Source organism: Giraffa tippelskirchi, chromosome 12 (assembly GCF_054371585.1).
Source record: "Giraffa tippelskirchi isolate mGirTip1 chromosome 12, T2T-mGirTip1v1.2.pri, whole genome shotgun sequence".
NCBI classification, from domain to species: domain Eukaryota; kingdom Metazoa; phylum Chordata; class Mammalia; order Artiodactyla; family Giraffidae; genus Giraffa; species Giraffa tippelskirchi.
This window is the reverse complement of record NC_137286.1, coordinates 38,621,832-38,635,781: the sequence shown is the minus strand read 5'-3', so window position 1 is coordinate 38,635,781 and position 13,950 is coordinate 38,621,832. Positions and strand designations below refer to the sequence as shown.

At 46.9% G+C, this 13,950-nt stretch overlaps 1 protein-coding gene across 35 annotated transcripts in view; it reads right to left on the bottom strand.

The window, feature by feature from the left end:
- Positions 1-13,950, bottom strand: part of TJP1 (tight junction protein 1) — a 338,414-nt gene that overhangs the window by 154,232 nt on the left and 170,232 nt on the right. The window contains exons 1-2 of one of the 35 annotated variants that reach the window (XM_081546602.1): positions 13,344-13,456; positions 12,096-12,339 (exon numbers count right to left, since the gene is read on the bottom strand). The exons of 33 other annotated variants lie outside the window; for them this stretch is intronic. The gene's annotated coding sequence lies outside the window, so the exon portion shown is untranslated. Of the gene's footprint in view, positions 1-12,095; positions 12,340-13,343; positions 13,457-13,950 lie in introns of those variants that run through there. One more of the 35 variants, XM_081546604.1, reaches the window with a different exon arrangement.

Sequence of the window (13,950 nt, the reverse complement as noted above, 5' to 3'; positions counted from 1 at the left end):
TGCTGCTGGATGGTCTTGTCCATGGGTCTGTCTTATTTACAGGACCATCTTATTTAGATGGTCCTGTATAGCCAAGTGTTTTGTGCCATACATTTCTCTGTATGGTAGAAATTAATTTTTGGTTGGTTTTTATTTTTACATCTGTGCTCAATCATTTCATGACTTTTTAAAATGAAGTATAGTTGAGTTAGTTTCCAGTGTACATCAAAGTGATTCAGTTACGTGTGTGTGTGTATATAGTTTTGTTGTTCAGTCATTCGTGTCCAAGTCTTTGAGACTCCATGGACTGCAGCACGCCAAGCTTCCCTGTCCTTCACTATCTCCTACAGTTTGCTCAAACTCATGTCCATTGAGTTGATGATGCCATCCAACCATCTCATCCTATGTCATCCCCTTCTCCTCTTGCCCTCAATCTTTCCCAGCATCAGGGTCTTTTCCAATGAATCAGCTTTTCACATCAGGTGGCCAAAGGATTAAAGCTTCAGCATCAGTCCTTGCAATGAGTATTCAGGGCTGATTTCCTTTAGGATCAACTGGTTTGATCTCCTTGCAGTCCAAGGGACTCTCAAGAGTCTTCTTCAACACCACAGTCTGGAGAAGGCAACAATTCTTCGACACTCAGCCTTGTTTATGGTCCAACTCTCACATCCATACATGACTACTGGAAAAACCATAGCTTTGACTATACGTACCTTTGTCAGCAAAGTGATGTCTCTGCTTTTTAATACACTGTCTAGGTTTGTCATAGCTCTTCTTCCAAGGAGCAAGCGTCTTTTAATTTCATATATATATATATATATATATATATACATATATACACATATGCACATGTATACATACACATACATATATATACATGTAACATATATATCTATTCTTTTCCAGATTCTTTTCCTTATACGTAATAACAAAATACTGAGTGCACTTCCCTTTGCTACAATGATTTTATAACTTGACAAGAAAATACCTTGGGGAGAAAAACCCCCAAGGACATCTTCAAAGATATGCTGGCCACTACCTGAATGAAACCACAAGCATGTGTGTCCCACAGATACACCCTCTGTCTCTGCCCTGCCTCCACACCACTGTCAAGGAGACGATGACCTCACACCTGCTGTCCCCACCATGTCCCCACCCTGGGGACTGCGTCCCTCTCCTGGGGACTGTGTCCCTCCCCTGGGGGATCACATCCCACTCTCTGACTTCACTCTTCCCGGGAGTCCTTCATACCCTCAGTTTACTGCCCTCCTCTCCTCCTGTCCCTGTTGCCTGGGTCCGGACATCAGGCTGGAATCACAGGTTCTGCTTTTCACTCGTCCTAAAGTCATCCAGGGCACTGTCAGACTTGCACAGCTATACTCATCTACTGAGAGAACATGCCACACTTGCTCTACAGTAACCCAAGTGTGTGCACTGCAGACAGGACTACTGTTTACTATGAGTCTTGCAGGTGGAACCCTACACATGTTTCGGTCCTGCTGAAGCTGAACCAGGACATGAGAACAGAAGATGCTACATGTACTTTAGAAAAGCTCTCACAGGGATTGAACAAAACAGCTTTCTTGAGATTTGTGTAATTCACATACAAAGACACCATTTTAAAGTGTACAAACTCAGTGGTTTTTAGTATATTCACAAAGAAGTGCAACTATCACCAGTATCTAACTTCTGAACATTTTCAGGACCCCATTAAGGACCTCATTCCAAGTAATTGTCACACTCTACTCTGCTCCCCTTCCCAACCTTCTAGTCCCTGGCAACTACTAATCTATTTTCTGCCTCTGTGAATTTGCCTACTCTGAGTATAGAAGGATAGAATATGTGGCCTTTTGTGACTTGCTTCTTTCTCTCACACACACAACGTTTTCAAGGTTCACCCATGTTGTAGCATGTGTCAGTATTCCAATATTATTTTCATGTCTGAATAATATTCTATCATATGGATATACCACAATCTGTTTACCCATATATCAGCTGATGGACATTGGGGTTATTATGAAATAAAGTTGCTACATATGTTTATGTACAAGTTTTTGAGTGAATGTACATTTTCAACTCTCTTATGTACACACTCTTAGGAATGGAATTGTTGGGTCACACAGTGACTATCCCCTTCATGGATCACAGTCTTGTCGTGGTAAAGGGACTTACATAATTCAACAAAGCTATGAGCCATGCCGTGCATGGCTACCCAAGAAAGACAGGTCACAGTAAAGAGTTCTGACAAAATGTGGTCCATTGGAGAAGGGAATGGCAAACCACTTCAGTATTCTTGCCATGACTTAGTGACAGTTTTCAGACACAACTTAGCAACTGAACAACAACAAAATTAATGGTAACTATACCATGTGATCTATATTAACATTTTTAGGAACTGTAAACTTTTTTACATAGCAGTTATACTGTTTTACATTCATACCAGCATCCACAGGGGTTCCAATTTCTCCACTTTCTAGTCAACATTTGTGACTGTTTATCTTGATTATAGCCAACCTAGTGGTGTGAAGTGGCATCTAATGTGATATTGATTTGTGTTTCCCTGACAACCAGTGATGCTGAGCATCACATGCTTGTTGGCCATTTGAATACTTTCCTTGGAGAACGGTTTATTCAAGTCTTCTGTCCTTGCTTCTTCATAGCTGACTTGTAAGAGTCCTTTATACTTTCTTGACACTAGGCCCTTAGGAGATGTGTGACATGCACGTATTTCCTCCCATTTTGTGTGTTGTTGTTTCACTTTACTAATGGCATCCTCTGTAGCACAGAAGTTTATAACTGATGAGGTCTAACGCATCTGTTTTTTCTTTGGTCACTTGTGATTTTGTTGTCGCATCTAAGAAGCCACTGCTTGTTCCAATGTCAGAAAGGTTTAGCCTTGGGTTCTCATCTCATGATTTAGGTCTGTGATCCACTCTGAGTCAATTTCAGTGTCTGGAGCAAAACAGGGGCCCCAGTTCACGACTCTATATGGGGTGTCCATGTGTTGTCCAGCACACACATGGGACTCCAGGTGACCTTGATGGGTACCTCCAGTCAAGAACCACCAAATTCTGGTGGTGGTAGACACCTCCAGTACCTTCATTTCATAGATGAGAAATTTTAGACCCAGAGAGACCGAGGTAAAACTGCTCTGTATTTGGAATAAAGGAAGTTACAGGAAGAAAGAGAACCTGGTTCCCACTGTTTAGAATTTCACAAACATTGCCATGTTAGAATATAAATACAATGAATCAGGAGTAAGCACAGAAATAGGCAGGGTGGCACGGGATGGCAACAAAGAGACTGAGTTAACTGGTGATGTAAGCTAAGATGCACCATGTGGTGAGGGTCATTCCAGCAGAAAACTCACTCAGGAAACCCCTAGGCTGGGCTGTCATGGCACACACACATAGTCACCTGAGAGGTGGGGCCTTAAACCGCGGCCAACAGGACAGGGAGTGAGAGCAGACGAGGATGAAGCCCGGGCAGCTGTGGAGCACTGGGTGTCCACAGGGAAGAGGCTCCACCAGACCAGATCAGGAATCAGCGGCTGGTGACAGGGGTGGTTGGTCCCAGGCAACAGTGGTGGTGGGTCCTAGGCAACAGGAGGCCCTGGAACAGCTCCTGACAGGGGCCCAGTGCAGAGTCCTTAGCCCACACCCAGTTTTCTGATGCAGCTGGCAGAGAAGTGTTGTTTGGCGCCTTTAACACATTGACCTCAAATGCCTGCTGGGGGTTAGGGGTGAGGAGAAGCCCTCCCTGGGGCACTAGAAGCCAGCACTCCCTCCTCAGGCCTACCTGGAAGGAGAATCAGGGATGCAGCTGGTCAGGCCCTGAGAGCCTTTCAGTTCACCACCTGGATCTAGTCTAGAGAGAAACAAGCTGAGGCGGCTCCGGGGGAAGGTGAGAAAGCAGCTGCTGCCAGTCCTCTGGGGGTGGAGAACGGCAGAGCAAGGCTGGCCTCGGGACCTGGGTGTGTCCCACCGGCCCTCCCACCCACCGCCTGCTCCCAGGAGGACGACAAAACCTTTGTTGAACCTGCTGCTCGCAACAGTTTGCACTGCCGGCTCCCAGCCTCCATGGCCAGTCCTTCAAGATGGCGAGTCAACTGTGGTTTCTATTTTCCTGCTGGAGGTTTATGACAGAAAGCTGTGGAAAGTTCCTACCTGTCATTCCCTGAGCAGCACAGGCTCTTTTAAACTACTGGCTTCAGCTTTTCCAAGGCTGCCTGGACATTCAAGGGGTTGGTCAGTGATACAGTGTTCACTTCCTTTGTCTTCAATTGGTATCTCTCCAAAGATTTCTCTCTCAAGATGAGAAGACGTTCTCTTCTGAAGTCTGCTCACTGCTTCCTTCTTTCAGATCTTTCAGAGCGTAAGCTCCTTGAGGGGAGGGACTGTACCCGGCTTAGGTGGTAAGTCGTGAGTTTAGCGAGGTCCCAGCCTCAGGCCGTGGTCACTACTGAGAACTGTACGGGACACCTACTGTCAGGACAGTTACCTGCAAGTTCTTTTCCGCTCCAGTTGCCTGGAGGCCTCTGGGTCAGGTTCAAGTCAACAGAGCTCTCACCCAAATCAGGGACACAAAAGACAAGCAACCTAGCATCTGACCCTGAGGCCTCCAGGACCGAGGGGCTGAAGCTCCAGCTGGAGGGGCTGGAGTGAGTCCTGCTCCACCATCACCATCTCCACTGCATTTATCCACTGGCCACATAGGCGCTTTCTCTCCTGTTTACATCTAGCTTCCTTTTTCTTTGTCTTACTGGGCACTGAGTGGTAAACACGTCTGCTATTTACCATTCCTTTCAACTTTTTGCTTTACAAACACCTGTATTTTGCTTGTAAATCTCTTTTCTAAAATTGAAACAAAAGCTTTATGATAAGAAGCAAACATTAACTAAATTTAGAAGGCTTAAATTTAATTTAAGCCTTTTTTCCTCCTCCTCCAGGAGATATAAGAGGGCATGGCCCTTCCAGGTCTGATGTGAACATTCAGGAAACCATGAGAGTTCACATGAGCCAGGATCTTCCTAATTCACTTGAGCTAGAATCTGCAATTAAGTTGTTTTTTTTTTAATTAGTTTACTTTCTCTTTTTTAACTTTACAATATTGTATTTGTTTTGCCATACATTGACATGAATCCACCATAGGTGTACATGTTTTCCCCTTCCAGAATCCCCCTCCCACCTCCCTCCCCATCTGAGCAAGATATAACAGGACCAGGAAACTATTCGGGGACAAGATCAGATGGTTGTTCCTGGTTTTAGCTACACAAGTCAACACCAATCCCCCGACAGGTAAGAATCACTCTTTCTGCAGCTACCGACAGCAACAAATGGTAAGATGCTAACTGAGAGCATCTGTGTACAGCCCCAGTGCCCGTGGGATGAAGCGGACAAGCTGTGCATGTTAACCTGAGCTCTGCCTCTCTCCATCCTGTTGAAGACTCTACTCTGCTGGGTCTTGTGCAGCCTCAACACACACTTCTCCCCCCAGAGTGGGCTGTGGCTTCCCTCAGCTCCAGGGTGACTGTAACATGGAAAGAAACTTGCAATATCCGTAAGAACTGGGGGCCTTTCATAATATGATCATCTTTAGCACTATATCTGTATTTGTAAAAAGTATTGTAATAGATAGTTGACAAATGAATGAATGAAGGTACACAGACATGGTGAAGAATCTAGAACCATGCTGCACACCTAGAGGAAGAACAGTCTGCATCTGTCAGTGAGGGGGGCTAGAGAAGATGTACACACACCCAGCAGCACCTCACATGAGGCCTCAGCCAGGCACCATCACCAACACCAGACAATGGGTGGATCTGGCCCTCCAGAGCCTTAATAGCTGCTGGAGAACACAGAAGAGGAGTGAGAGAGCAGACAAGAGAGACAAACAGGGAAGCTAAAAAGGCAGAAGTAGCTTGTTGAAGGGGGGCTTCCCATGTAGCCCGGTGGTAAAAACCCACCTGCCAATGCAGGAGACATAGGTTTGATCCCTGGGTCAGGACGATCCCCTGGAGGAGGCAATGGAAACCCACTCCAGTATTCTTGCCTGGGAAATCCCATGGACAGGAGAGCATGGCAGGCTGCAGTCCATGGGGTTGCAGAGTCAGACAGCACTGAGCGCGCACACACACACAGGGATCTAGTCTCATGACTAGTCTCTGCCGAGTGGGAGACACACGGTCTCCACTGAGAGAAGTCCCTGCCCTTGGCTGTTAGTGACAGAAACAAACCTGCCCACATAACAACTGCAGAAGCATTCTTCCGTCACAGGCCCTCAGAAGAAAGAAAACATAGGGCGTACATAAACTTGATGCAAACATAGCTGTAAGTATTTTTTCTTTTCCTTTCGGTGATGTGACACCTTCTCCTTTTCAAAAATAGCAGCATATTAATTCTCTGTTACCTCTACTCTGTGGAATCTGCCTGTATCTCTGGCATGACTTTCTCCCATGCACCCGAGTCTTGCCCCCTCCCTCCCTGCCCCTTCTGTAACACCCACCTGAATTTCAACACATTTTCCCTCACAAATGGAGCATTAGCTTAAGTCACTAACTATATTTAGAGCCCATCTTCACTCTCACTGAGACATACAGGGTAGTTGCCATAATGGTTCTGGTTGTTTATGAAGAGAAACCATCCATTTTCCATCAGTTCGTTTAACTACATCATTTGTGTGCTGCAACACAGCTTTGACAGATGCGAGGGGAGGGGGGTGAAATGTCCAGGCCAGTGGGAACACAAATGAGCAGCATTCTTCACCTTATTATGTGAACTCCCCGCACAGCAGGCTATGTGGAATTCGTGTGGGATCTTATTTACTATATTACAAAAGTTGCCCTTAGTGTATGTTTTCTGCAGGACAAAAAAAAAAAAACAGGCTGCTTTCAGAGAAGTCAAATGTCAGATCAGAAAATAGTCTGGAATGTTTGGAAAGCATTCCAGTGCTTTGGATCCACTGAAGACTATAGTGTGTCCTTCACGACAACAAATCGATGGAGGGGAAAGGCACGCTCAGTAAACACAGTTGCCTCTGGTTGGAAGGGAGCCGTCAGGAGGAGAGGTCCAGTGGCCGCCCTCAGCCGAGCCGGCCTAGGAGGCCATGGGCTGGGGGCACGGGACCTCAGGGAGCCAGCATCAGGAGCCCCCAGCCTCGCAAGGAAGGAGAGGAAGAGGGGTAAGGAAGGAGGAGGAGGAGGGCGGGTCACTAGGGTCCTGTCCTGTCTGTATGGGGACACAGTGCTGCCTGTGTGTCTGTGCTCCCTGAGACCCTCCCAAAAGACCAACCAAACTAGACTCAAGACATTTATTCAGAACATTTAAGATCAATCCTGTGGGGCTTCCCCTGGCTCATCAGTAAAGAATCCATCTGAAATGCAGGCAATTCAGGAGATGTGGGTTTGATCCCTGGGTCAGGCAGATCCTTTGGAGGAGGAAATGGCAACCCACTCCAGTATTCTTGCCTGGAGAGTCCCATGGACAGGGGAGAGGAGTCTGGCAGGCTACAGTCCATGGGGTCGAAAAGAGTCAGACACGCCTGAAGCAACTGAACACACATGCACACAAAATCAATCATGTACCACATCAACCGTATGAAGTGGAACGAGTGATTCCTGATGGGCACCGAAGCTGCCCTGGACACAAGAAACCTCTGCCATCTAAGCTGAGCAACACCCAGATCAGTCGCACTGGCTGTCTGTGGCCCATATTAGAACCTGGTCTTTAAGTGTAAAAGCCAAGGGCAACAATGAACAAGAAACCAACTGAAAAAATGAATGACCTAAGTGACGACCATCACAAGAGGGGACAAGGGCAAAACCGTAAAGGCACTTGTTGGATGTCCAAGCATGGACCCTGGGGAAAGGGCCTGCCTGCCTCCACACCCGCTCAGCCCACGCGCTTGGGCAGGAGAACAGCGCTTCCTTCCCTCCCATGGTGGGCTCAGAACTCGGCCCTCCACTCCTCCCATAGGAGAAGAGGGTGTGTACTCCCTTGAGACTGTCTCAGTGTGTAAAGTATGTGTTTTGAAAACATTTCCAAGTAGAATTAGTAGAATTTTAGAGTGCCAGCTCCTAGCTGCTTCTCTGTGATTTTCTAGGCATTCAGCATCAGTGGTCAGTTCTAAGAACCACTGGCTGGTCTTAAGGCTGCTAGCCCAGCCTGGGGGCTGTACAGAGGCTCAGGACAGGACGTAGGAATGGTTGAGGGGAGGCTTCACTCCCTTCTTTGACTTTCCTGGTGTTCTAGAGTCTACACAAGCTCTGAGACCAGGCCCCGCATGTGCGGCCCAGCTCCAGGGGCACCATCAGTGAAACGGAGGCTGGTGCTCCTCTGTGTCTCCCACCAAGTTCAGTGTTTGCACAGAGCATCACGCTATAAACACTGAAGGAGAGAAGGAAAGAGGGGAAGCAAATCGAGAGAATGAAATAGCCATTGAGTCTGGCATCAACAGACAGTAGCTTCCCCAATATTTGTTGAAAAAATGAATCCCCTAATAAGGAAAACAGCCCAAATTCTATTTTTTTCAAACTTCCTTTATAGACTGTTTCTGAGGACCTAAGAGAAAGATTTTGCTACTGCTAACAAACTTTGCAAAAAGAAAAGTTTTCACAATGGGAAAACAAAATTTTGAAAAAAAAAAGTAATGAGTAGGAACTAGCTCTAGCAGATAATAAAACATATTACGAAGCTTCAATATCAATACAATTTGGAATTGAAGAAGAAATAAACAAGACAGATGACTGGATCACAAAAAGGATTAAAATACATAAGAAAATTTAATTTACAATAAAGGTGCATGCATGCACACTACGTTGCTTCAGTTGTGTCCAACTCTTTGCGACCTCATGGACTATTGCCTGCCAGACTCCTCTGTCCATGGGATTCTCCAGGCAAGAATACTGGAGTGGGTTGCCATTTCCTTCTCTAGGGGATCTTCCTGACCCAGAGGTCGAACCCGTGTCTCCTGCGGCTCCTGCACTACAGGCAGATTCTTTACTGCTGAACCACCGAGGAAGCCCATGATAAGGATTCAGTTCAGTTCAGTTCAGTTCAGTCACTCAGTCATGTCCGACTCTTTGCGACCCCATGAACTGCAGCACGCCAGGCCTCCCTGTCCATCACCAACTCTTGGAGTTTACCCAAAATCATGTCCATCGAGTCGGTGATGCCATCCAGCCATTTAATCCTCTGTCGTCCCCTTCTCCTCCTGCCCCAATCCTTCCCAGCATTAGGGTCTTTTCCAATGAGTCAACTCTTCACATGAGGTGGCCAAAGTATTGGAGTTTCAGCTTCAACATCAGTCCTTCCAATGAACAACCAGGACTAATCTCCTTTAGGATGGACTGGATGGATCTTCTTGCAGTCCAAGGGACTCTCAAGAGTCTTCTCCAACACCACAGTTCAAAAGCATCAATTCTTCGGCGCTCAGCTTTCTTCACCGTCCAACTCTCACATCCATACATGACCACTGGAAAAACCATAGCCTTGACTAGACGGACCTTTGTTGGCAAAGGTGTATCATGATAAATATAGGATTTCAAGAAAAGAGATCACTCAGGACTTCCATGGTAGTACAGTATCTAAGACTCTCACTACCAATGCAGAGGGGTTTGACCCCTGGTCAGGGAACTACAACCCACATGCCACAACTAAGACCCATGCAGTCAAATAAATAAATAAAAGATCACTCAATCAACGTGTTTAAATGTAACCAGGAAGCTATCTGGAAAAAACAAAGCCAGACTCCCTTGTGCTTTACACCACAATTAATCTTAGACAAATCAGAGGTCCTAATGATGCAAACATGAAGCCGTAAGAGGAAGCCTGGGAGAACAGTGAGGATGTGCATCATCTCAAGGCCGGAAGAATGGTCTCTTTTTGGGCGGGACATAACCTCAGAACCAAACAACAAACAAGGAAGACATTAGAGACAAGACACAAAGGGTAACTTCCTTATTTTAGAAAGTGCTCATGTGGACAAAAAAATAAATAAAGCAACAGAATAATGGGGAAGGTATCAGAAAATTCATGGGAAGAGAAATACACATCTCAAAAACAAAAATCAGAAGATGCTCGACTTCACACATATTTGAAGAGGTAAAACAAATAATGAGACACTGTTCATTTTACCCTTCACACTGCACAACAGTTGAGAGGGCCTGGAATGAAGCAGAGAGACACCACGGAGGATAGTACACATTAGATGCAGCATTTCTGGGGACTGTGGCAATGTTTACCCAAATGCAGAGAACATCTATCTCAGCATGCCTGGACCACAAAGAATCTGCCCTACACATACACTCCCTGCTCCGAGGGCTGCTCTAGGGCCAAGGGTGCAGCAGCAGCAGTACTGTCCCCTGGCGACGCTCTGTGCTCAAGTTCAGCCCCATGACCGCGGACACTGCTCTGCACCCTCCCCGACAGTCCCAGACACCCTGTGCAGACAGCTCACCAGGCTCCAGTGTCCCATCTTTCCTATCTAATATTACACAGCCCACACCAGGCATACAAAGTAACATTTGTTGAGTAAATGAACAAATGGGTGAGTGAACGTGTCAATAAGGCAAATTAAATTAGCTAGCTAGAAATACCAGTGGGCAGATGAGAGTCAGGACTGAAACACAGAGGAAAGGCTAAAAAGTAAGAACTTTACAACAGTTCTCTAATGAATTTAACATGACTGGTGTGTAAAGCAACTTTTATATTGAGGGTGTAAAACCATGTTACAATAATATACAGAGCAGCACGAGTAGACGGTAAGGGTCTCACACAAGGGGCAGGCTGGGTGAGACTGGGATGAAAACAGACTCAAGCTCTGGAGACGAGTTTGTTAAATAACCATGTTCCTGTAAACAGGCGGCTAGATTTATCGAGCCCCCGGGAAACTCTCTGGAATGAGCACAGAAAATGCTGCTGCTGATTAGCCCTCCTAGCTGGCGGCGGAATGCTGACCTACAAGAGAAAGGCTTGCCCTCCAGATTTTACATAACGTGCCCTTATCAACTCCCAGCCGGGGCTGTCCCCCCAGGACATGAGGAAGGGGACCCTCCTTCTGAGCAAAAGCCTGTCCTCCCAGAGCCCACTGCCCACCAGAAACTGGTCGTCCACACCTGCCTGCTGATCAGAATGGATCACTTTACACTGAGGGCAAGGAAAAGGACAAGGAAGGATGGGGAAATTAACACAACAAAGGGAGGAAATCAGGGCCATGCGTGTGTGACCACCTGCCCCAGGTCACAGGGGACTTCGGGGCAGCAGGACAGGTCCCCTCCCCACACTGGGGCCTTCTCCAGCCACCTGAGGGCTAGCTCCGGTGGCAGGGCAGCGCTGTGCCCAGCAGGTCCCACTGAATCCTGTTCAGTGTCTTCACTTGACAAAGGAAAGGAAAGCGGCTCCTACAAAGAGGACATTGCCCTCACTCAGAGCTAGTAACTGAAGCATCCAGCTACAACTCCAGGCTCAGGTTAACCAGCTCTGGGGCTGTTTCCCTGACAGTTCTGAAAAAGAACGCAAAGCAGGAAACGGAGCCAGAGAGAGATGGAACTTCCAGTCTTGTGAGAGTGACAGTAAAATGAGCAGATTGTAATGACCACAGGGAGCACTGTAAAATAGGGAAGTGTCTGCTGCTGGTTTTCTGGCTGTGGTGGCCAATCTCCAAGGGTGACACCCACAAAACCCCCACGTTCTTCCCACAGGGATACCTCCACCCCCTGAAGGCAGTGAGGCAGAGCCCTATGACCTCTGAGGTTGAATTCTGAAGAAGCCTGGCAGCTTCCATCTCTGGGGCACCTTCCCTGGGAGGAAGCATGCCACTCAAGAGGGGACACAGCCCAGAGAGCGATGCCCAGCAGGCACTCGAGAGGCATCCTGGACACCCAGCCCAGGTCTACAGGAGCCCTGCCCCACCCTAGCTGACCACCAGCCCAGGGCAGACCCTGGGGAGAACCAAGGAGAACAAGAGACAAGTCAGCAAGGTCTGGGGTGGGTTCCTATCCAACAACAATCATACAACATCAGGTACCCACGGTGTGAAAAACCCAGAAGTAGATTTCATGCTCTAAGACGTGAGAAATGTGAACCAAATAGGTTAATAAACAACGACTGTGCTCTTACACTGCTTCTTTGAATGGAAGGCCTCAGAAATGCTTCTCTATTCCTGAGGTCTTTTGAAGGAGCGCAGGTCTGAACACACAGCAGCACCAATGCGGGGAGGAAGGCTGGGGGCTGAGAGAATCACGACGACGGTGACCACAGGAGGTCCAGGAGGCCGCAGCTGAAGGGCGCAGGACAATATTTAACTTTCCATCAGAAACACCTCAGCCCTGCTGGTTACTTCTCTTACAAATTCTGGACTGTTCTAGGGTTAGAAAAGAATTTATACTGTGAGCATAAGTGTGATTGCACTGTCCAATTATGTGACGAAATCTTTTTTTCTGTACTTTCTCAAGAGTTCTACCTCTTTTTTTTAGACTTACACTTTATTGTATTGCAAAGAGAGATGATTCTGAAGGACTGTGAACTCACATTCAGATTTAAAATAGAAAACAAAGATGAAAGCACAGACTAGAACAGAAAAAACAAACAAAGCACAATTCAAGGATAGAGTAACCAAAACACGTTTCAGACCCTGAAGCAAGTGGGTACTTTGGGTTAGGTTCTAGGGGTATCTCACTCTCCACAAGCAGTTGAGTCTCCCAGTTCCTGAGCCAAGTCACTCTTGCAGCTCAGAGTCAAACTGAAATGGGCCTCACAGACGCGTGGGGCCTGGAAGAAATCTGTGCAAGAGCAGGTGCCCATGAAGCCACAGGCACACACACTGGGGGCCCTGGCGGGGAGGGGCAAGGCCCCAAGCCCAGGAACTCCCAGCAGCTCTGAGCTTTTCTTTTCATGTCTATTTGGCAAAGGAATTTCTTTTACAAACAGACGAACTCACTGTGTTTTTGCCAATGATACTAAACACGTGCATGACATTTTCTCGGTCAACATTAATTGCGGATATTAGTGGTTCCAAGATTCAAAGGAGATATCATTTGATGTTAAAACCTAATTTAGAAGCTAGAAACATCTGGGGGAGGATCAAACAGGTAGATCCTGCTCCCAGGCCCAGTGGCCACCACCCATCCTGTGTGAGAGCAAACTACTCTGCATGGGGAGTTGGCCCCTCTCATGAATCAAATTGGGTTTCCCTGGTAGCTCAGCTGGTAAAGAATCTAATGAATCAAATTAGAGACAAAGAATCTAATAAATAAAATGAGAGATATAGAGAGAACATAGAAGACTGTTCACTTATGATGAAGGCACTGTTTGCTAGTCCCGTGGACAGCAAGGAGATCAAACCAGTCAATCCTAAAGGAAACCAACCCTGAATATTCATTGGAAGGACTGATGCTGAAGCTGAAGCTCCAATGCTTTGGCCACCTGACATGAAGATCCAACTACTGGAAAAGACCTTGATGTTAGGAAAGACTGAGGGCAGGAGGAGAAGGGGAAGACAACCAAGGATGACATGGTTGGTTAGATGTCACAATGGACATGAGTGTGAGCAAACTCTGGGAGATAGTAAAGGACAGGGAAGCCTGGCATGCTGCAGTCCATGTGATCACAAAGAGTCAGACATGACCTAGTGAACAACAACATTTGCCATGCTTGGTATGCTTCTTCAGTGTCATGCTTCCATGTTCTCATGGAGCAGATATCGAGCTCGGTTCTCCCTTTCTCTCAGCAGGGTATGAAGGTGACTCTACCTGCCCAGTGAGACCCTGGCCACTTTCTAGGGGATGGACCAAAAAGGTATGCTGTTCCAGATAAACCTAGAAAGCCTGTACTGTAAATGCAATTGCTGATCATCAGAGAATGTTTTGCTGAGAACAGAAATATATCAGTGCTGCACATAGCACAGCACTGGACGAGCTCCCACCCCTGAGGCTCAAAGTCCACATCAGAACAAAACAAGGGACAGAAAGGAGGG